At 40.7% G+C, this 24,221-nt stretch overlaps 1 protein-coding gene across 1 annotated transcript in view; it reads right to left on the bottom strand.

Annotated features, from left to right (window-relative positions):
* MICOS10 (mitochondrial contact site and cristae organizing system subunit 10) overlaps positions 1–24,221 on the bottom strand; it is a 30,145-nt gene that overhangs the window by 5,388 nt on the left and 536 nt on the right. The window lies entirely within an intron of this gene.

The following is a 24,221-nucleotide window of genomic DNA, read 5'->3' as shown; positions in this document are numbered from 1 at the left end:
GTTCTCATTTGCCTGAATGGTTTTCAAATCTGTGCTACTGACATTCCAAGAGCTTCCTCTCTAGCTAACCATGATTTTAGGCTATCACAACGTGAACATTCAAGTACTCCTCAGTCTACCAATCTGACCCTTTCTGCTCCAAACACAGAGAACTTCATCAGAGCAAACAGGCTAACCCACATCTTTTTTTGAAATAGGTTTTTATTGATTTCAGAGAGAGGAGAGGAAAGGAAAGGGAGAGAGAGAGAGAGAAACATCAGTGATGAGAGAGAATCATCGATCGGCCGCCTCCAAGGATTGAGCTTGCAACCAGGGCATGTACCTTAACCGGGAACCAAACAGTGACCTCCTGGTTCATGGGTTGATGCTTAAAACCACTGAACCACAATGGCCAGCCCACACCTTTTTTTGTGTGTGTGTGTTTTTTAATCCACCTATGCAACAATCCAGTTGATGTTGGCTTGATGTTGGCTATTACCCGGAATGATTTCTGATAATTCTCCCCTATCATATATATGTGGCCATGATGTATGTTTCTTTCCTCTGACTAATCCTACACAAACATGAATTTTAATAAAAAAATTTATTACTTTGCCCTGTCCAATAGACCCTGCATTAGGTAATGATTTGGTGCCCAACTTTACTATGCAATATTTAAAAATCACTCATGTCATCCCAATTTCCATGTAATTTTAAAAAATGGTAGAAAACTAGTCAGTTTACAGACCACAATGATTAACATACTCAAGATCGACATAATGAGAAAGAAAAGGAACTAACATTTCAGTATTTCCCATAAATACCCAACATTTTCTTCCTTTCAAAAAATTATTAAATCAAACAACCTGATATGGTCTTATGTCCCATTTTCCAGACACAGAAAATAACTTGCTCAAGGACACTGTTTAGCTAGTGGTAGAGCAGTGAATTGGGCCCAAGTCTGCCAGACTTCGAAGCCACTATATCCACTGTATGTCCTGACACTGGATTCCCCTACAATATTAACCCCTAAATAATCACTATCTCCCAAGGGAAACTGGAGTATCAAGATTTCTACTGCCAGTGCAGTAAGATACAGCCAAAAACCAATTGTGCTTCCTATGCAACAGGCCAGAACACTAGGCAACCAGGTAACAAGTCTACACAAGGCCAAATGGGCTTGTTCAGATTCATTCCCAGACTAATCCGACCGCACATGTCACAGACACAAATCTACCTGGTAGGCATGAGTCAAGAACTTCAGAGAAATGGGAGCTATCGCGATTGATACTTCTTGGCGAGAATCTGCTGTTGCTTGATTTATAAAATGGCACAGGGCTCAATTTCAAAACGACTTGCCTCACCCCCTTGCAGCTGGAAGATGAGTAAGACAGTAAATTGGTACTAGAAAATGAGGTAAAGGATTTGGACTGGCTTACAGATTTCAAACCAGGCAATGGGATGGGGAGGGAGGCCAGTAAAAACATAATGGCTTACAATCAGAGCTTTTGGTCTTCTCCATCTGGAAGGCAATTTTTTGGCAAACAAATCAAAAGCCCAAAAGGAAAATATTTCAGCATTTTTCTTGTCCCTCTGACTCTATCCCTGTCTCTCCTATTTTCCCCCCCAAGGAAAAAAAGCTCTCTGATGCTCAATTTTCCTAGCAGTAGACCAAGAAAGATGCTAAGCCCACTCCTAACATATCGCTCAACCACAAAGATGAGAAATGCTTCAACATCAATCAATATAGAGTAGAAAATCTTTAATCTCTAGACTTCATTTAAGTTCAGGTATATGCCCAACCACCTAGTTTTGCAAGTATAGTATAAGGTCAAAATCACAGTTCAGACTAGCCAAAGACAGGCTGTCCTCTACGATCTGTTAAATTGAGCTGCTACGTCTTCAATTCTTAAGTGAATCTCCCCCTCCATTTCTATATTTTTAAGACACAAAATAACAAGACTATCCTCTTCAGAAAAAAAATACAAAAAATGATTTTTAAATGCCAGTGTTTTACTTAAAGTTAACTATCTCAGTTATTTAAGAGACAAACAATGGTGGAACTGATGAGTTTTACAGGTTCAAGTTCTCACATGCTCGATTTTCTTTTAAAAGGCAACATGTTGCTTCAAAGAAAGTCCCACCTGATCAGGGGACACCAACTCTGCAGCTGTTTCCACTAAAGATTGGCACCTCTACACCAGGTTTAAACTTCATTAACAATAAAACATGAAAGGTTTGTCTTACAATAAAAACAAACCAACATGGAAAAGAGAAGAGTTTTCTCTGCCTTTGGCCACTTTTTTTCTGTTGTTGCATGACAAGCTCCCTTACAGGAAAAAAGCCAAAGGAAAAAGTACAAAGCATTTTTCACCTTCCCTGGAAGCAAATATTTAACTATGAACACAGTTTATATAACTCTGCCTCCCCCCCACACAAGCCTGTTCTTTTGGTCCATGCTGTCTGGAATGACAAATAACCCTAAAGTAAAGAAATGCCTGATTACAGGTACACATCTTCCTCATGGCACAGCCCAATTAAGAGGAGAAGATGGAGGGGGGTAGGGGGGGGGGCAAGAAAAAAAAAAAAAACAACCCACAACAGAGGAGCCTTATGGAATTGACATTAGGCAAAGAGCCCATGCTCTGAAACCATTTCTTTTGGAGAGGAAAAAGAATTGGCACAAATTCTTTCGAAAAGAAATTACTCCAAATCAATCTAACCCTGCACTTTAATGCATGCTTAGTGCCCAAAAGGACATCATAAAACTGGCTAGTAGATAAACACACATTTTTAGGAAGAAGCAACTCCCTAACAGTTCATCTGATACTATTTTAATAACAAAACAACAGAGAACTCACTCCCACTAAATACATATAAAACATTGCCTTATCTTATGCCCAAGTGAATTCTGTAATAAATTAAAAAGAACAACTAACAGAGGTATGCCAAGTGTACACGTTAAGCCACATTCTGTGTAAGAAAGAAGGGGAAATACACGCTGATGGCTATTACTGTGACATATGGATAGTTTCCAGTTAGTCAATGAAACTTTATTTAGAAAAATCTTTGCCCTCACCATGCCACATGTCATAAAGCTTTACTTCACCGCAAATAAGTAGGAAGCAGACATAATCAGCAAGAATTAACAAGCACTCCACATAACCCGATTGCAGTCTTGGGGTAGAAATGTACTTTGGATGTTAGTCCCCCAACAAAACAAGCCAGAGCAACACATGCTCCTGCCCAATCCACTTTGTAAAAGTTGCCAATTGCCAATGGACTTTCGATTAAGATGGGATAACTCATTGTTTGAAGAGGTGCAGAAAAAACAAATCCTCAAAAATCCTCTTAGAAAACATGTCTCTAAAATTTCAGAGGGAGGAAAAAAAGTCCACAAACCTACCTCATTTGTCTATTTAGTGTATGTTGTTTATATGATAATTAAGATGTCACTCCAGCTCACATTTAACACTTCAAACCAAGCTCCTAAATTCTAATATATAGTTATCAATACTAAATTTGATGTGTAGCTATAAATTAATTAAAATAGCAAAGCAACTCCATTTTAATTTGTACAATATCATTTATCAAGATGTATGAGCAGAAACTTTGCCATAGGCAACTGGCAGTTTATGAATATGAGAAGCTACAGGGATTACCAGCAAGTTTTTAAGATGCTAGTAGCCATGAGCCAAACAACTTTATTCTTAAATGTCTGAAAGAAAAGATACAGCTTCCAGAAAATGCAGGCTCGCTCTCCTGCTGAGTGGAATGGCAGGAACACGGATGTTGTAGTGAGACAGGCTAAGTTCAAACCACTGCTGACTCCTGACCTGCTGGCTCTCTGACCTCCGGTCAATGACTTAGCCCCGCACAACCTCAATGTGTTCATCTGTAGAGTGAAGACAATCTTCCAGGGCTGCTGTCTAAGGAAAATGTAAGGTATAGGTGTCTCAGCACTCAATTCGCTGCCACCTCCCCCGGCTCCCCCTCTCTCCTCAGCCTCTCCCCAGATTCCACTCGTCCGCACCTTCGCCCTCTCTTCAGCACAGTATGTCATCTGACAGAGATTCATCTGTACTGCTTCATTTGGCCTCAGCGGAACATCCCCAGGATCAGCAGCTCTAGATTTACATTGCACTTCAGAGTCTTCCCATCAGCCTGTGGATTTCCCTTCTTTCCCTCATTCTGATGAACAGATATGGTCCTACTGACAACTCTAAGAAGATGGGTAAATGCAGATTGGGGGTAAAGGAGCAGGACACTCTCTAATGTCACTGGAAGAAAAGACTCCATCTTCCTTGAGGTGTTCATAGCATTATTTTAGTTAATATTATAGAAAAAACTAAAATGCACAATTTATAAAGTTTAAGTTGTAAAGGAAATTTATTAATAAAAGTATGTATCCTATATAATAAAAAAAATGTAAGGTATATAGCAGTGTCTGATAGAATTTAATAAGTGGTAGTAAATTCTGCCACCGCTTTAATAAAACTCAAAAGACATCAAAAATGTAATGTAAAATAGCCCGTCCAATGTAGCTCAATGGTTGAGCACGGATCTATGAATCAGGAATTTGCGGTTTGATTCCTGGTCAGGGCATATGCCCAGGTTGCCAGCACATTCCTCAGTAGGGGGCGTGCAGTAGGCAGCCGATCAATGATTCTCTCTCATCATTGATGTTCCTCTCTCTCCCTCTCCCATCCTCTGAAATCAATAAAAATATATATATTTTTGAAGGTGTAATATAATAGTTAACCCTCTATTAAAATACTAGTCACTGACTCATTCAGGATCATACTGAGGGTGAGCCACAGCTGGAAAGTTAGATCCTTTTCCCTCTCTCTTTGCACAGTTGACTATATTTCATTGGCATTAGCAATTGTTTCGAGGAATACATCAGATTTAGATATATATTTTAAATAGGGGATTCCTTTAGACTCACTGTTGAACTAGAACACTTTGCTCTAAAGTATTATAAAGATTTTCCTAGAGCTATCTGTGTTTAATAAAGCTATATTTATGCTTTGAACATGGATTACTATCAAATTGACCTATTTATAATGGGCATGTTTTCCTGTTCAATCACGTTTCTATCAACGCTATTACAACCATCAAATGCACTTGTTATGACAGAACAAACATGAATGTGCTTTTATAGAAAAGTACCCTAGGGACTGAATTTAGTGAGAACTACATTTCCAAGAAACATTCCTGATTTATGAAAGATGCTCAGGGCCCAATTTATGAGGGGGAAAAAAGTTTTCAGTCAGTTCCAAGCTGTGTTACTTAATCCTTTGAGGCAAAGACAGATTGTCCCAGGTGTCCATGTGTAAATGCCAAGTCATGTGAATTAACCAAGAAAGAGTGCCAAACCAAAGACCCAGAGATGGTAAAATAGGTCTGTGTTAATCAGCTTCTCAAAAGTCAACATTGCTGCAGGGTATAGAGGAAATAGATTAGGAAAGTAGCTATTTAACAAGACCTTAACCTTCCTATGGCCATCCAGGCTAGACCGAGGCTGGAACATCTATAGGAATTTCTAGGTGGACATCAACTGCCCACATTCTGACCAGAACAAGTAAACCAGTCAGCAGAAAGGAGTAAAGGTAGGGAAGGTAAACGTGGAAGGCATTACTGGTAAGTTCTGCTTCAAGAAAAGCCAAATTCACAAAAGGGTCTTTTGTAATGGGTCTCTGGGCACCACATTTTTTTTTAATTCATTAATTTGAGAGAGAGGAAGGGCCGGGGTGGAGGAAAGCGTGAGAGAGAAACATCGATTTGTTGTTCCACTCATCCATACATTCACTGATTGATTCTTGTACATGCCCTGACCAGGGATCCAGCCCACAACCTTGGCACATTGGGAGGATGCTCTAAACAACCTTAACTTAAAAGGGTCCTTTTTAAATGAGTGCAAGAGCATATGATCCAACTTTCAGAATCCTGACAGCCACACAACTTCCCAAGAATGCACAAATCAAGAAACATGTTATACACGAAAAAAACTGGAATTAAGTTTCAATAAATAAAAGATGCATTACATTTATTTAGGAGGAGGTACTTTGGAGGTAATAACATTTACAGTGTCAGGCACTGTATTATGTTTCTATACATTATTTCATTTGATCCACAGAACCACCTTTTAGGTGTATCATGATCGGTCTTACAGAAGAGAAAACAATGTAGAGGGGTTAAGTGACTTCCCCAAGTACACACATGTGTAAAAGTAGAATTCAAACGCAGGCTGTCTGCGTCCAAAGTCATGGCTCTTTCCTATACACAGGGATAAACCTCAGAGAGAGGTCAGTGGCCCTGTCTATTGTTACATGTGACAACAAAGTGTTTTTCTGGACTGTATCACTATGCATGGGTAATTTATGACTATGTTACTCTTTAGCTCCTCAAGAAAATAAAAGACACCACAGATATCTGACTTATCAGGAGTGGTAACAAAAATCTGAAATTACTCAGAAGCAATGAGAAAGTCAACAAATGAAGCCAGGAAATACTTCCCTGTGTACTGACTGGAGATCAAATGAATCCAAACGGGCTGAGGGCTGATCAATGACCCCAAACTGCTCAAAAGGGTATTTTTGCGATTCCCTTCCCTCCCAACACCTCTAGTCCCTCCTCATCAATATCAGTAACTAGATTCTCATCCTTGTGGAAGTAAAGATAAGAATCAGGGACCCAGTGTACCCTATGCACACCAACACTATAGCTATTATGTTGTTGCCTATTCCTGATTCAAATGAAAAATTCAACCGAGAAAAATTCAGTATTTTCTTTTCCTTACATTTAGTTGATCAACTTTTACTAGCATTTATTAAGTAGAAGGCACTGAGAATAGATTTGTTTCTTTACTCTTGGAGCACACCACTCCAGTATGTAGTATTTATTCTTTGAAAAGTGAGAAATGTTATATAGTGGTTATACTTCAGTTATAAAGTTATATGGGCTTGGGGGTAAGACAGGTTAAGCATGATTGAGAATACTGGTTAGTTACTTAGTAGTTGTGTGTCAGTCCTTGGGTAAATCATATAACTCTTCATATGGAAACTAAGACTACTAACATTAACAGTGCCTATCCCTTGACTGGGGACAGTGAGATGACACAGCGTAATGTGTGCAGAAAGCTTGGAAGAACAGTGCACTGCACAGAGTCCATGTCCTTGTCTTTTCCCACAAAAAGTCTTTCAAGAACAAATCAATCCCGGCCAGTGTGGCTCAGTGGTTGAGCGTCAACCCATGAACCAGTAGGTTACAGTTCAATTCCCAATCAGGGCACATGCCTAGGTTTCAGGCTTGATCCCCAATAGGGGGTGTGAAGGAGGCAGCCAATCAATGATTATCTCTCATCACTGATGTTTCTATCGCTCTCTTCCTCTCCTTTCCTCTCTCTAAAATCAATAAAAATATTTTTTTAAAAAGAATAAATCGAAATGTTAAGTATTTACTGAGCACTGAAGGGTAAAAGTACTGGGTTCAACATGGGTCAGAAATAAGTAAGACACAGTCTCTTCCTTGGGGAGCTTGTGATCGAGAAAGGATAACAAGTCATGTATCCATAAAAGTGAACAAAAGCAGGTCCTCAGTGTTCTGAGAAAAGGACAGTGTTCTCCGGAGATTTTATTTTAATCTTCAAAAAACAGGTAGCATCTGAATTGTCGTCAAGAACAGACTTTTTGCCCTAGCCAGTTTTCTCAGTGGTTAGAGCCTCAGGCCTGAACACAAATGGTCTCGGGTTTGATTCAGGTCAAGGGCACATACCTAGGTTGCAGGTTTGATCCCCAGTCCCAATCTGGGCCTGTGCATGAGGTAACCAATCGATGTGTCTCTTTCAGGTGGATGTTTCTTCTCCCCGCCCTGCCCCAATCCCTCCCTTCCATTCTCTCTAAAAAAAATCAATGGCCCTAGCTGGTTTGGCTCAGTAGATAAGCGCATTGGCCTGCAAACTGAAGGGTCCCCGATTCGATTCCAGTCAAGGGAACATCCCCGGGTTGTGGGCTCAATCCCCAGAAGGGGGAGTGCAGGAGGCAGCCGATCAATAATTCTCTCTTATCATTGATGTTTCTATCTGTCTCTCCCTCTCCTTTCCTCTCTGAAATCAATAAAAATATATATATTTTTTAAATCAATGAAAAAAAATATCCTCCAGTGAAGATTAAAAAAGAAGAAGAAGAATAGATTTTTTAACAGCCAGAGTTTTGGGGGAATGGGCATACATTCTACCCGATGGCAGAAAAGCAGGGCTTGTGTAGGGAAATGAGGGGCGGGAGGAGGTCAGAGGTTTAGCATGAGGCATGCCCTAGAGAGCAGGAGATAGGGCTGGAAAGGGGTGGGAGCCATTCTGAAGGCACTTGAAGCTGGGCCAAGGAGTCTACACAGCACTTAATTCAGCAGGCAGGGGGCTTCCCTGAAGAATTCTTGAAGAGGCTAACAAGATTGAGGCTATGCTTTAGGAGATTCATCTGACTCAGGTGTGTAGGATTACTTGGAAAGGAAGAGACATTTTTCTGGCAGAATTTGTAGCACTTAACACTGATTAAGTGTGTGTATGTGTATCTGGGGTTTTGGAGGGTGCAGTGGGGAAGGCTGTCAAAGAAAACGCTGAGAACTTCTACCTGGATAACTACAAAAACATTGGTGTTATTTATAAGTCATCAGCTTCTGCCTGACACTTGTACATGCCCCGACCAGGGATCCAGCCCACAACCCTGGCGCATTGGGAGGATGCTCCAAACAACTGAACTAAAAAGGGGATTAAATAGGGGATTCCTTTAGACTCACTGTTGAACTAAAACACTTTAGTTCAAGGGCGCTTGTCTGAATCTGAGGGAGGTAAAGTGGGGAGAGCCCAAGGGACGATGGGGAAGGGGACTGTGGACATGGGGACCCTTACCGATTCAGTTTAGCAGGCGGTTTGCAGCGCCCTCCATGTGGACATGGTATTACACCTTTTAATAGCAAATTTCCTTAATAAATCTAAAATATAACTTGACTTATAAAAGTGCAATGTGTACATTCTTTTCAGGAACACCATACAATATTAAATAAAGAGCATTCATTCACTAAGCACTGATGCTTCAGGATTAAATCACCCCATTTTGATCCTCACAATAAATGTATTTTATTGGCCCCATTTTATAAACCAAGAAACTGAGACAGAGAAAGGTTAAGTAACTTGCCTCGGGTCACACAGCTGGGACTTGAACCAAGCAGCCTGACTCCAGAGTCCTGGTCCTTGGTTGCCATGCTACATTGCTGCTAGTATAGCCTCCTCACAGACATACAAATTATAATCATATTGTTATAACCATCCATTTTGATTTACCAAAGGAAACTAAATACCTCCCAAAATTCATCCTGGCCAACACTACTAGTATCTGTAGGTATTTCCTTAATTGTAAACTGAGTACCTACCCTGTGCTAGGCACTACACTGGGCCCTGGGGAATAATAAGTTCCTGCACTCATTTGGTGCACTATGTAGTGTTGGGGCCAACTGATAATTAGAAACTCAAAGTACAAGATACGATGACAGAAATAGGATGTACTAGAAGCACTAAGCACAGTACCCAAACCATCCTGGAGGATTAGGGGAGAGGAAGAGATGGTGGCAGAGAAATGGACTACAAGGAGCTCAGACTCTCTTTTCCACCCATCCAAATGAAAAATATTACCCTGCATCATACTTTGATCCCTTCTCAACAGCCCTCCCTCTACCTTTCCATTTCCATGTTGGGCAGAAAAGAAACAGAGGGTGTTTAAGGTACCTTTGATCAGGGATAAGGAACTTCTGAGTAGGGGTGATGACAATGATGACTGAGATAGATAATGGATCCTTAGGTAAAGATATAAGAAGTCATGGACCAGACAAATAGAGATAGAAAAGGGGGCCAAATATATTTAAAAGACACAATAGGTTTGCATTTAAGGTACAGTTGGTGCAAATAGTGAATTTCCCAAATCGGCATTGCAAAGGTGCTGGAAGGACTTGCTTGAATTTGGGGGCTTTCATGAGCAAGCAGGTTTTTCTTTGTTATTGAAATCTGGTTCTAATAAAGTGCGAGACCATAGGCGAGGTAGAACACAACACCCAGATGACTTTATATTACAGTAGCATTGTGTAGTAGCATTTCTTAAAGGCAACACTATTCTACAAAGCCCCATAAATAAACCTCTCCAATTCACTGGACCTGCCTACTTGAAGAAACCAAAAATTTAGTTTTCATAAACTGAGTAAAGGAAAAAAAGTCTTCTAAAATACAAGTTATGGCCGAAACCGGTTTGGCTCAGTGGATGCAGCGTCGGCCTGCGGACTGAGGGGTCCCGGGTTCGATTCCGGTCAAGGGCATGTGCCTGGGTTGCGGGCACATCCCCAGTGGGAGATGTGCAGGAGGCAGCTGGTCGATGTTTCTCTCTCATCGATGTTTCTGACTCTCTGTCTCTCTCTCTTCCTCTCTGTAAAAAATCAATAAAATATATTAAAAAAATAAATAAATAAAATAAAATACAAGTTATGAGCTGAAATAAAACGAATCAAGTTGCACTGAAACAAGGAGAAAAAATAAGTTGTGATTTTTCAATGATTACAGCCAATCTTTTCTGGGACTATATAAGATTAATAGCATTTATTCTAATATCAAGATAATATATGACTGGAGCAGTTATATACTGTACTTTTGCTTCCAATCAAAGTGGGATATTTATGAGTTCAAGATTTGTCACATATAGGCCTATGCTGAAACGGTAAAAAAAAATTTTTTTTTAAACCTACAACTAATGGATTTCAATTTAGTCATCTGAAATGATGCCAAGAAACTAGCAGCTTTCTTAGAACTACCTTCTAGTAAAAAGTGAATTATGGTGCTTTAAATCAATTGCTTCAGTTAATCATTTAAAATCTATCAAATAGGAATTCTGAGTGATTTATATGTACAGGTTCTGACAAACAATCAGAAACATTTGTTCTAACTTGTAAACATTTGTCTAAGTTAACTAAGTCTACAAATCCATCAACAGTTATGTGAGGGTGTTACAATAATTATAAATTATCCTATGCATCCTAATGCAGGTTTAGGTTGGATAAGGAAAAATGAAGTAAAAACACAGGATTTCAATTCTTCCCATATACACTGCTAACTATTAATCAAATAGTCTTAAAATTCTACCAGAAGATACATGATTGAAGCAATATGAAGAGTCTATGTAATCTTCAACAAGCCCGTTGGCCACACTGTAATCTACCTGTCCACCTGCCCTCTCTCCAAGACATATCTCGTACCACTTTTATTCATCCATATTTTCATATCCCACATTCTCATATTTTTTCTAATTTGTACTTGTTTATCTTCTATTTCTTGTTCCTGTCATGCTATCTCTTTAAAGAGCATTTCAAATTCATTTTCTTCACTTCTTACTTTTAAAAATGACAAGTTAAATTGCTAACTGTTAACAGTTACCAATTCCAACAGACTTTTCACTTTGTAATACAGTTTTATCTTTTTTTAACACGCTTGCATGTAACCACTCAAATTCTTCACCCAAGGATAAAGATATTCTTGGCAGATCCAAGGATAACCATATTCTGAAATGGAATCACACAGTGAGTACTTTGGCCCAGTAGTGTTGTAAATAGTTGTATGTAGTTCACTGTATTATATAGTTGTAGTAGAGGCCCAGTACACGAATTCGTGCAAGGGTGGGGTCCCTCAGCCTGGCCAGAGATTGGAGGCATCTGGCCCAGTCCCAATCGGCCAATCAGGCCGATCGGGGCCGGCCGGGGGGAGGGATCACAGGAGGTTGGCCAGCTGTGGGAGGGTGGCTATGGGAGCACACTGACCACCAGGGGGCAGCTCCTGCATTGAGCGTCTGCCCCCTGGTGTTTGGTGTGTCATCATAGCGACCAGCCGGCTTAGCCTTTTATATAGATAGATAGATTATAACTGCTGTGTAGTAGTCCACTACATTAATATACCACAATTTACTTATCCATTCTGTTGATGGGCACTTGGGTAGCTTCTAGTTGATCTTATTATGAACAGTGTTCTGTGAACATTCTAGAAAGTCATTTGATGAACAGATGTATGAATATCTCTGGGGTATATACCTAGGTGTGGAACAGCAATGTCATAGGGTGAACATATAGTTAAGTGTTAATAGATACTGCCAGTTTTCCAAAGTGGTTACACCGATTCATACTTCCACGAGCTGAACCTGAGGGTTCCGGTTGCTTATATCTTCACTGAAACAGAGTATTTTTCATCATTTTCATCCTTTTGGTTTTAAATAACTTTTTGAAGTATAATGTACGTACAATAAACTGCACCCATTTAAACTATTTAGTACAATGAGTTTGATAAGTGAAAGGAGCACCAAAATCAAGCAATAGAATACTATCGGCCCCAAAAGTTTCCTTGTGCCCCTTTGTAGTTCATCCTTCCCACCACCCTTTGCCCCAGGCAACCACTTATCTACTTTGTCTTCACAGATTGGTTTACATTTTCTAGAATTTTACATCTGAATGGAATCATCAAGTATATACAGGCATATTTTGTTCACTATGCCTTGCTTTACTGCACTTTACAGACTTTTGTTTTTTATAAATTGAAGGCAAGACCCTCCACCACCAAAAAGATTATGATCTGCTTTATTGTGTGGTATTGAGCTGACACACAACATCTGAGAGGTCTGCCTATATTCTTTTTTTGTTTGTCTGCTTGTTTGGGGTTTTTTGGTGCTGACACCCGGGACAATATATACTTTTTTGTGTCTAGCTTCTTTTACCCATCCTAGTGATTTTGAAATGTATATATATTGTTGTATATATCAGCAACTTGTTCATATTTTGGATAGTCCATATTTTGTTTATCCATTCATCTGTGACGGACATCTGGGATCTTTTCAGTTTGGGGGCATTATGAATAAAGCTGCTATGAACATTCATATGCCAGACTTTGTGTGGACATGTTTTCATTTCTCTTTGGTTAATACCTAGGAGTGGAATGACTAGATGGTATGTTTAAGTTTATAAAAACTACCTAACAGTTTTACAAAGTGGTAGTACCATTTTACACTCCCATCAACAGTGTACAAGAACACAGACAACAGTGTGGTGATTGCTGGGAAGGGATAGGGGAGTGGAGTGGAGGAAGGTAAACGGGGGATAAATGGTGATAGGCAGATACTTAACTTGGGGTGATGAACACACAATACAGTGTACAGATGATGTGTTGTAGAACTGTGCACCTGAAACCTGTATAATTTTGTTAACCAGTACAACCCCAATAAATTCAATTAAAAAAACACACACCAGTGTACAAGAATTCCAGTTGCTCCATATACTAATGAACCCTTAGCGTTGTCAGTCTTTTAACTTTAACTATTTTAATGGGTGTAGAGGTATCTCATGATTTTAATTTGCTGAACATCTTTTTATGTGTTTGTCATTTGTCTAATTTCGTTTGTAAAAATCTTTTCAAACATTTTACCCATTTTCTTTTCTTTTTTTTACAGAGAGGAAGGGAGAGTGATAGAGAGAAACATCAATGAGAGAGAGACATGGATCAGCTGCCTCCTGCACACCTCCTACTGGGGATATGCCCCCAACCAAGGTACATGCCCTTGACCGGAATCAAACCTGGGACCTTTCAGTCCGCAGGCCGACGCTCTACTCAATGAGCCAAACTGGTTTACCCATTTTCTTAAATGAGTTGTCTTATGATTAATTTTAAGATGTCCTGATTTATTCTAGAAACAAGTCCTTTACCAGGTAGATATATGTATTGCAAATGTTTTTTCCCATTCTGCGGCTTGTATTTTTGTTTTCTTTTAATGGTGTCTTTCAAAGAGCAAAAGTTTTAAAATTTTGATCAAATCCAGTATGTCTTTTTTTTTCCTTTGTGAATTTTTTGCTTTTTTGTGACTTAAGAAGTATTTTCTGAACTCAAGATCACAAATATTTTTCTCCTCTTTTCTTCTAGAGGTATTATACTTGTAGCTTTTACATTTAGGTCTGTTATCCTTTGGAGTGTATTTTTTATGTTTGAGATAATAAGATTAATTTTTTTCTCTACATGGATACCCAGTAATTCTAGCACAATTTGTTGAAAAGCTTTTCCTTACTGACTTGACACCTTTGTCAAAAATAAACTATGTATTTATGGGTCTATTTCTGGACACAGCTGATTCCACTGATCTATGTGTGTACCTTCTCCAACACTACACTGTCTTATTTACTGTAGCTTTACAGTAAGTCTTGAAATCAGGTAATCTTATTCCTCCAACTCCGTTTCTCTTTTTAAAAATGGCTTTGGCTATTTTGGATTGTTTATATTTTCATACAGATTTTAAAATCAGCTTCTCAATTCCTACAAACATGTTTGAGCATTATTTTTCTTGCTGGAAAAACAGAGATAAACTTCCTCACTGAGTTGCTAGGAGAGTAAAAAGAGGTAATATGTTAGTATACTAAATATGATGGCAAATAACAGGCATTAAATTAATGTTAGCTTCCTCTCTCTTTCCCTCTCTTGGCTTTTAAATAAACAGGATCCAATCCAGCAATGCCCTAACATTTCACTAGTGGGTCAATGGCCGTAGTAAAAATATTACCACACCAAATGACTTTTATAAGTAAATATTTGTATTTTTACTTGGATTCAATACTAAAATGCACTTGCCAGAGAAAGCAATTCAGCATATTTACTAATAAACTGTTTCAGCCCACATTTTAGGAAAGCATAAAACCACAGCCAGACAAAAATTTAAATGTTTTCAAGTTCCATATAGTGCCTAATTACATTCATTTATAATACTAACAGAAGACTCTCCTCTAATAAGAGCACAATGTTCCATTATTCATATATTGCTACTGCAAACAGAAAAAGTATTTTTATATTTGTTTAAAAATTGTTTAGAAATACATATAAACACTGTTTAGCAATACATATAACAAACAATACATGGCTACTATTTCACCAATTAACATGTACTAATTTGAAACCCAAACCTAAAAACAACCAAGACCCTTTGAAGTATTTTAGTTTAGCCTAATTGATATTGCCCCCTGAAATTGAGATGTATCAGTTTGCAAACACAGGCCACCAAAAAGCAATTTTTGGTGAGCCACCAATACTTTGTGGTAGCCCGCATTTATCAGATGAACTGATACTTAAAGAAGAACAATAATTTGCTTTCTTTTTCCATAACTTTATTCAAGGCCTCTTTCAGTGTATTTTTTTAACATTAAATGGGCTTGAAACAATAAATTTAACTACATTTAATTGATTAATGGATGAATACACAAAATCTGCAATTTAATTCCAAGGCAGGTCGGCTGCTAAGTTATTTACTGTCCTACTTTCTTAACAAGGAAGGAAGGCGGCCAAACCCTTTCTTTTCAAGAAGATGAATGCATGGCAAAGTAACAACTTTCATAACTGTTGACTGAGCTGTATGTAACCAATGACCTATTTCAAGACATGCCAGAAATTAAAAAACTACAAAATGTTACTGGGGCTCCCCTCCTGCCTCTCTTACTGGTCAACCACAACACTATTCACCATTTACATAGGCTTTGCATCACCCCTGACTCCTCCCACTCACGAGCCTGCATTCCAAAGGCTATAAATATTACCACTGTACTGTCATCATTAATTCTGTCTCCATTCCACTCCTGCCCTCATCTTATTTCCTCTAATTTGATAACCTTTGGCATGATTTTGCATTATTTTATAACCCATCTCTCTTCATTCTGATCCTTTCCAATTTATTATTCTCATGCTACTTCGGTGATCTTTCTGAAATCAGAAATTCAACCATCTCACTCTTCAGCTTAACATATAGTGACTAATTACATTATGTTATAATACTAACAGAAAACTCTCCTCTAACAAGAGCACAATGTTACACAGAGTTGGCATACAATCTAGCATTTCCACTCCTAGTTATATATCCAAGACAAATGAAAACATATGTCTACATAAAGACTCATACACTTGGTAATAGCAGCATAATTCATAATACAAAAAAAGGGTGAACAACGCAAATGTACATTAGTTGCCCTAGCTGGTCTGGCTCAGTGGATAGAGTGTCGGCCTGTGGACTGAAGGGTCCCGGGTTCGATTCCGGTCAAGGGCACATGACCGGGTTGTGGGCTCAATCTCCAGTAGGAATCGTGCAGAAGGCAGCCAATCAGTGATTCTCATCATTGATGCTTCTATCTCTCTCTCTCCCTCTCCCTTTCAATCTGAAATCAATAAAAATAATTTTTAAAAAAAGCAAATGTGCATTAGCTAATAGATAAACAAAATTTGGTATATCCATACCATAGAATATTATTTGTTAACATGTGTCAATACTACCCAAAATGATCTACAGATTCAATACAATCCCTATCGAAATCCCACGACATATTTTTGCAGAAACAGAAAAACCCATCCTAAAATTCATATGGAATCTCAAGGAACCCTGAATAGCCAAAATAATCTTGAAAAAGAACAAACCTAAAGGACTCACCCTTCCTGATTTCAAAATTTACTACCAAGCTACAGTAATCAAAACAGTGTGATACTGGCATAAAGATATATAGGCCAATGAAATAGAATAGAGAACCCAGAAATAAACCCTTACATATACTAGTATGGTCCAATGATTTTTTACAAGGATGCAAAGACCATTTAATGGGGAAAGAACGGTCTTTTCAACAAGTGGTGTTGGGAAAACTGGATATCCATATGCAAAAGAATGAAGCTGGACCCTTCCTTACCTGACATCATATACAAAAATTAACTCAATATGGCTTGAAGATACAACTATAAAACTCTTAAAGAAAACACAGGGAAAAGGCTTTGTTGCATTAGATTTGGCAATGAGTTCTTGAATACAACACTGTAAAATGGTAGGGAAAATATATATATACTAGAGGCCCGATGCATGAAATTCGTGCAAGAGTAGGCCTTCCTTCCCCCAGCTGCCGGCACCGGCTTCCCTCTAGCTCCCCTCTAGCACCCAGGACCCCAGCTCCCTCTGCGAGGGAGGCCCCGCACACCTGCCACCGCCCCGCCAGCAGGTGGCCTGGGCTTCCCTCTGCAGGGTGATCATGGGGCGATGGCCGGCCCCAGACCAATCACATCGCACCCGCCTTGGCTGGCCTGGTGCCAGTGGGTGTTGTAGCGTGGTCGTCCAGAAGGAAGGAAGGTCGTTCAGTCTAATTAGCATGTTACACTTTTATTATTATAGATATACTAGAGGCCTGGTGCACAAAAATTTGTGCACTCGGGGGGGAAGGAGAGGTCCCTCAGCCCGGCCTGTGCCCTCTCGCAGTCTGGGACCCCTCAGGAGATAACGACCTGCTGGCTTAGGCTTGCTCCTGGATGGCAGAGGGCAGGCCCAATCCCTAGGTGCAGCCCCTGGTCAGGCTCAGAGCAGGGCTGATTGGGGGGTTGGGGCACCGCCCCCTATCACACTCAAGGCAGGGTCAATGGGGAGGTTGCGGCGCCACCCCCTGTGATGCACAGAGCAGGGCCAATCAGGGGGTTGGGGCACTGCCCCTGTCACTCACAGAGCAGGGCCAATCAGGGGGTTGGGGCGCTGCCCCCTGTCACACACAGAGCAGGGCCCATCAGGGGGTTGGGGAGCTCCTCCCTGTCACTCACAGAGCAGGGCCGATAGGGGAGTTGGGGCACCGCCCCCTGTCACACACAGAGCTGGGCAGATCAGGGGGTTGGGGCGCTGCACCCTGTCACACTCAGGGCAGGGCCAATGGGGAGGTTATGGCTCTACCCTGTCAAACACAGAGCAAGGCCCGTGGAGCGGGGTTGGGGCGCCACCCTCTATTACCCACAGAGCAGGGCCGATCAGGGGGTTGGGGCGCCGCCACTGTCACACTCGGGGCAGGGCTGATGGAGAGGTTATGGCTCTACCCTGTCACACACAGAGCAGGGCCCATAGGTGCGGCGGGGGGGGGGGGGGGGGGGGGGGGGGGGGTTGGGGCGCCGCACCCTGTCACACACAGAGCAGGGCCGATCAGGGGATTGGGGAGCTCCCCCCTATCAGGCACAGAGCAGGGCCCGTGGGGGGGGGGGGGGGGGGTTGGGGTGCTGCACCCTGTCATGAACAGAGCAGGGCGGATAGGGAGGTTGTGGCCCCGCCCCCTGTCACACACAGAGCTGCAGGGCGATCAGGGGGTTTGGGTGCTGCCCCCTGTTACGCTGATCCCGGTGCCGGGAGGCATATTACCCTTTTACTATATAGAATAGAGGCCTAGTGCATGGGTGGGGGCCGGCTGGTTTGCCCTGGAGGCTGTCCTGGATCAGGGTGCGGGTCCCCACTGGGGTGCCTGGCCAGTCTGGCTGAGGGGCTGAGGGCTGTTTTCCAGGTGGCGAGTGAGTTTGCAGCAAGCAAGCCTCATGTTCGCTTCCAGCTGCCTGGCTGCCGGCCGCCATCTTGGCTGACAGTTAATTTGCATATACTCACTGATTAGCCAATGGGAAGGGTAGCGGTCGTACGCCAATTACCATGTTTCTCTTTTATTAGTGTAGATATTTGTATAGATCTCTGTCCCTAGTTCCTGAAATAGAGCTTCTAAATCCCTTGAAATTTCCTGGGTGATAGTGTCTTTTGTTGTAATGAGGCTACTCTTAGCGAGCTCCGGAGTAGCTTCAGGATGGGGGCTAGTCATCAGTCTTATGGGACAAAGCCCTGTGGGGTCTGTGCTAATTCCAGTTAGTATCAGAATTAAAATGAATTATAGGCCACCAACCCAGCTGGTGTCAGAGGATTACTTGGTGTGGAAAAACCACACATCTGATATCAGAAGTACTGTGAGTATATGAGTAAAAGAGAAATGGAGTTTTTCCTGCTCAGACACCAAAGGCGCAGGCAACAAAGAAAAAATAGACAAACTGAACGTCATGAAAATTTGAAAATGTTGTCCATCAAAAGACTATCAATAAATTTTACTATCTACAGACCTCCCACATAATGGGAGAAAATATTTGCAAACCATATATCTAATAAAGAATTAATAATATCCAAAATATATAGAGAACTCCTAAATCACAACAATAAAAAATGATTCAAAAATGAACAAAGGACTTGAAAAGACATTTCTCCAAGGAAGATATATAAATGGTCAATAAGCACATGAAAAGATGCTCAACACCCTTAATCATTAGGGAAATGCAAATCAAACTGCAAAGAGATACCCATTAGAATATCTACTATCAAGAAGACAGTAGGGGGAGGAAAGAAGGAAGGGAAAGAGGGAGAGAGGGAGGGAAGCAGGGAGGAAGGGAGGAAGAAAAGGAAGGAAGAAGGGAAGGAGGGATGGAGGGAGGGAGATAGTTGTATACCCATGTTCGTAGCACCATTATTCACAATAGCTAAAATGTGGAAGCAACCCAAATGTCCATTAACAGGTGAATGAACAAAATGTTCATACACACACGCACACACATACACACGAATATTATGAAGCCTTAAAAAGGAATGAAATCCTGACATATGCTACAACATGAATGAAGCTTGAGGGTATTATGCAACGTGAAATAAGCCAGAATGAAAAAGACAAACACTGTATAATTCTACTTAGGCGGAGTCCCTAGAATAGTCAAAAAGCAGAATGGTAGTTGCCAAGGGCTGGGGGAGGCAGGAATGGGGAGTCATTACTACATGGGTACAGAATTTCAGTTTTACAAGATGAAGAGTTACGGAGATGGATAATGGTAATGACTGCACAATATTATGAATTACTTAATACTACCACTTAACTGTACTCTTAAAAATAGTTAAGGCCTGTGTGGCTCTGTTGGTTGGAGTGTCATCCCATACACCAAAGGGTGGTGGGTTCAACTCCCAGTCAGGGCACATACCCAAGCTATGGGTTCGATTCCCCATTTGGGTGCATACAGGAGACAACTGATCAATGTTTCCTTGTCATGTTGATGTTTCTCTCCCTCTCCTTCCTCTCTTCTAAAAAATCAAACTATTTAGAAAATTAAATAAATAAATAAAAACCACTGCCTAAAATACACGAGTATGAGAGCTATTTAACTCATCTGTGCAAATGTCTAAACCAGCGGTTCTCAACCTGTGGGTCGCAACCCCTTTGGGGGTCGAACGACCCTTTCACAGGGGTCACCTAAGACCATCGGAAAACACACATATAATTACATATTGTTTTTGTAATTAATCACTATGCTTTCATTATGTTCAATTTGTAACAATGAAATTGGGGGTCACCACAACATGAGGAACTGTATTAAAGGGTCGCGCCAATAGGAAGGTTGAGAACCACTGGTAAACCAAACATGAGCAATTAAAATAGCCCCCCCCCCCCCCCCCCAAAGCAAACAAGTTGGAAAGAAACAAAAGGCTTTAGCAAAACAGAGAAGTGCTCACAAAGGGAGCTGTCCATTCATCTTGGCTTCCCTTCAGTATCTATCAAGGTAGAGTATAAAAGTATCAGTATGTAACTGAAAGCCTGCAGTGGCCTTCTTCCCTGCCTAAATCTTCTAAAACAGGGTTGCCAACCTTTCGGACCTCAGGGACCACTGGTTATCGACCTCTGTTCTAAAACATCTCTTTCTTATGACAGGTTTCTTATTTCCTGAGTCTCCATTTCCATTCTGAAGCACCAGAAAAGCATGTAGCAAAGAGGTTTAAAAAGTTCTGTTACATCTCTGCCTAAAGCAGTGGTTCTCAACCTTCCTAATGCGGAGACCCTTTAATACAGTTCCTCATGTTGTGGTGACCCCCAATTTCATTGTCACAAATTGAACATAATGAAAGCATAGTGATTAATCACAAAAACAATATGTAATTATATATGTGTTTTCCGATGGTCTTAGGCAACCCCTGTGAAAGGGTCGTTCGACCCCCAGGTTGAGAACCACTGGCCTAAAGGAACAGGAACTAATACACTCACTACAGAAGAGTTCATCCCGCAGTCTCAAAGACTACTCAGAGTAGTAAATAAAGCCTTCCAAAATTAGACTTCCATGTTTCACCTCTCTTATGCCCTATCTCTAAGTTCATCACTAAAGGGACAACCCCCTCAAAATAAGAACTCAGCTGCCCCCTCAAAATTAAAAATCCCTGTTCAACTTCCCGATTATCATCCTAAATTTAACTATGTAAGCAGAAAAGCAACCAAAATCATGACCTTTTTTCTCCCTGTAGTCTCCTCCTGCTAAACATAATCAGTTACTAAGAATTATATGTTATTTGGTATAAAAGAGGTGTGCAGGCACCCCTCCTGGTTCACTTCCAAATTCTGATCAATAACATTACCACTTATCCAAGTTCTAACCTTGGTATCATCTTTATAAGAAATGAAGATCGGCAAAGTTAACCAATTGGAGGGAAAATAAAGAAAACAGCATTTACTGACTTCCTACTATGTACTTGTCACTTTGCTGGCCTAGGAAGTGGGTTGGTTATACTATTTTCATTTTATAAATGGGAAGAAAAGTTAGGAGTTTCTCAAATATTCCTTTCCAGTCTAACAGTTCAGATTTTTGTCACTTCACATTTACAGTACTGCTTGTCTCCTCTACTCCCAATCTGTTTGGTATAAAACATCACTAGAACAATCAGAAAAATTTCATTATATCACATCAATTCCCTGTTAAGGGCAGTGAAATGTCTTCTGCTTCTCTCTTTGCCCACTGACTGGCCCAGAGCTTGCTAGATATTTCTTATTTAAAACCATCCCATAGCCCTAGCTGGTTTGCTCAGTGGACAGAGCACCAGACTGCAGACTGAAGGGTCCCAGGATCAATTCCCCTCAAGGGCATGTACCCAGGATGCAAGCTCTATCCCCAGTAAGGGGCGTGCAGGAGGCAGTCAGTCAATGATTCTCTCTCATCATTGATGTTTCTGTCTCTCTCTCCCTCTCCCTTCCTCTCTGAATCAATAAAAATATATTAAAAAATACAAAATAAAACCATCCCATGATTCCCCGCCAGCCTAGGTGTAATGAGCCCTGGAAGCAGAAAGTAATAGATTTAATATAAGACAGAGGCGTTGAATCTACAGAATGCATGTGAAAAAGTCAAGGGCAACGCAAAAGCCTTGAAGACAAAGTAGAATCTCTCCAAGACATTTCACAGTTCTGACTCCACCTAAACCAGCCCTCTTTGGGGAACAGGGGTGCTAAAATTACAATGTCTGGGTTTTAATCCAGCTCCTCCACTTCTAAGACTTAATCTTTCCATGCTTCAATTTCCTCCTCTATGTAAGTTCAACTAGGCCTCTGATCAAATTCTTCCATCTTCCCTGACTATCCATGTCCAAGTCATTCTCCAAATGTCAGCTAAACGCCCATTTCCCTTGCAAACTCTTACTGCATGACCTTGACCCATCACTCCATTTATTGGACTTATAATAGCACTACAGCAAAGAGTCTGAATTACTCATTTTAATTTTTATCTGTAATCATACATTACCATGCCTCATTTAATTATTTTACTCGTGTATGCCATACCCTCCACCAATGTCCCACTCATGAATGACAATGACACTACACACTGTCTCACGTGATCATCACTGGCAAAACATTATTAGTATCAACAATTACTACCACCATTTACTAAATACATAGCACCAGGCACTATGCTAAGTATCTTTTTTTTTTTAATTATATTTTATTGATTTTTTACAGAGAGGAAGAGAGAGAGATAGAGAGCTAGAAACATCGATGAGAGAGAAACATCGATCAGCTGCCTCCTGCACATCCCCCACTGGTGATGAGCCCACAACCCAGGTACATGCCCTTGACCGGAATCGAACCTGGGACCTTTCAGTCCGCAGGCCGACGCTCTATCCACTGAGCCAAACCGGCTTCGGCAATGCTAAGTATCTTATATATTTTTCTGACCTCCACTCTTTACAATCCTTTTAGGTAAATCTGTCTCTGTTCCCATTTAAGGAAGACCTTACCCAAAGCTACAAAACTACTGCGGATGGGAGTGAAGAGCGAGAGTGGGTTATTTCAAACTCAACTCTGTCTACCTCCCATTCTTTTTTTTTAAATATATATATTTTTATTTATTTCAGAGAGGAAGAGAGAGATATAAACATCAACGATGAAACAGATTCATTGATCAACTGCCTCCTGTACGCCCCTCACAGGGAATGTAGCTCGAAACCCAGGCTTGTGCCCCAACTGGGAATCAACTCCTGGTTCAACCACCGAACCAGCTGGGCATCTACCTCTCATTCTTAACTACTACATTGTACTGTTTGGTCATTACTTTGGTCATTTCATATCTATGTGTTACATTTTCTCTCTTAAGTGTCAACTGTTAACACTAACAAAAACTGTGTATTTCTCTGACCACTTACAACTTAACCCATTCTTAATAAGTGAGTCAGACTCAAGCCTTTACTTTAACTTATTTAATCCTCACAACAACTCCGAGAGATAGTAATAATTTTGATTGTTATTTTACAAATGAAGAAACAGGCATGGAGAAATTAAATAACTTTGTTCCGAATCACACAGCTGGTAAGTAGTGAATCTAAGAGTGAAGTGGTACCTGTAATACATTACTTCATTTATTCACTCTTCTCAACAATTTTTATTAAGCATTCTTCGGGGGTGGGGATACAGCAGTGAATAAACCAAAAACATCCCTGCTCTCATGAAGCTCACAATCTTATTTTCCTATATTTTCATTCAAGAATCACCTTCTTGAACACTCTTTAAGATTTCCATACAAAAAAAATATCAAATTTGAAAATAAAAATGAGTATCAAAGAGCAGGGGACTTGAAGCCAGAAACCTTTGGATAAATTCCCAACTTTGCTATTTATTAGACCCTGGGCAAATCCCTTCTCCCGACTCCCTTCTCCATTTCATGACCTGTATGAGGTAATGTGTAAAGCTGGGCACCCAGCAGTGTCTGGCACCTTCCTATTCACTCGGTAAAGGAATTTCCCTCTTTCCCCTTCCCTCCCTGCAGGGACTTCATCATTTGTGTCGTCCCTGAGCACATGTGAAAAGGCTACACGGAGTTACATCAAGGACGACAAAGTGGCCAATGTCTCCCTTCCCAGGGCAATTCTCACTCCAGATCCCCATCGCTGTGTCTCCAGTTTCAGGCCCTGGACTCCTCTGACGCCGATAAATCAGGTTACAACTCGGGAGTGACAGCCACTCACGTTAGGGCCTGGCAGTGTCTGCAAAGGGCTCCCGATGACCTTCTTTAGAAGGAACTGCAGTTTCCG

The sequence above is a fragment of the Myotis yumanensis genome, unplaced genomic scaffold, assembly GCF_028538775.1.
Source record: "Myotis yumanensis isolate MYYU_CA2020_CCGP unplaced genomic scaffold, mMyoYum1.0.hap1 SCAF_2, whole genome shotgun sequence".
In the NCBI taxonomy this organism is placed as follows: Eukaryota; Metazoa; Chordata; class Mammalia; order Chiroptera; family Vespertilionidae; genus Myotis; species Myotis yumanensis.
The sequence above is the reverse complement of the archived record's forward strand: the minus strand, read 5'-3'. Positions and strand labels throughout refer to the sequence as shown.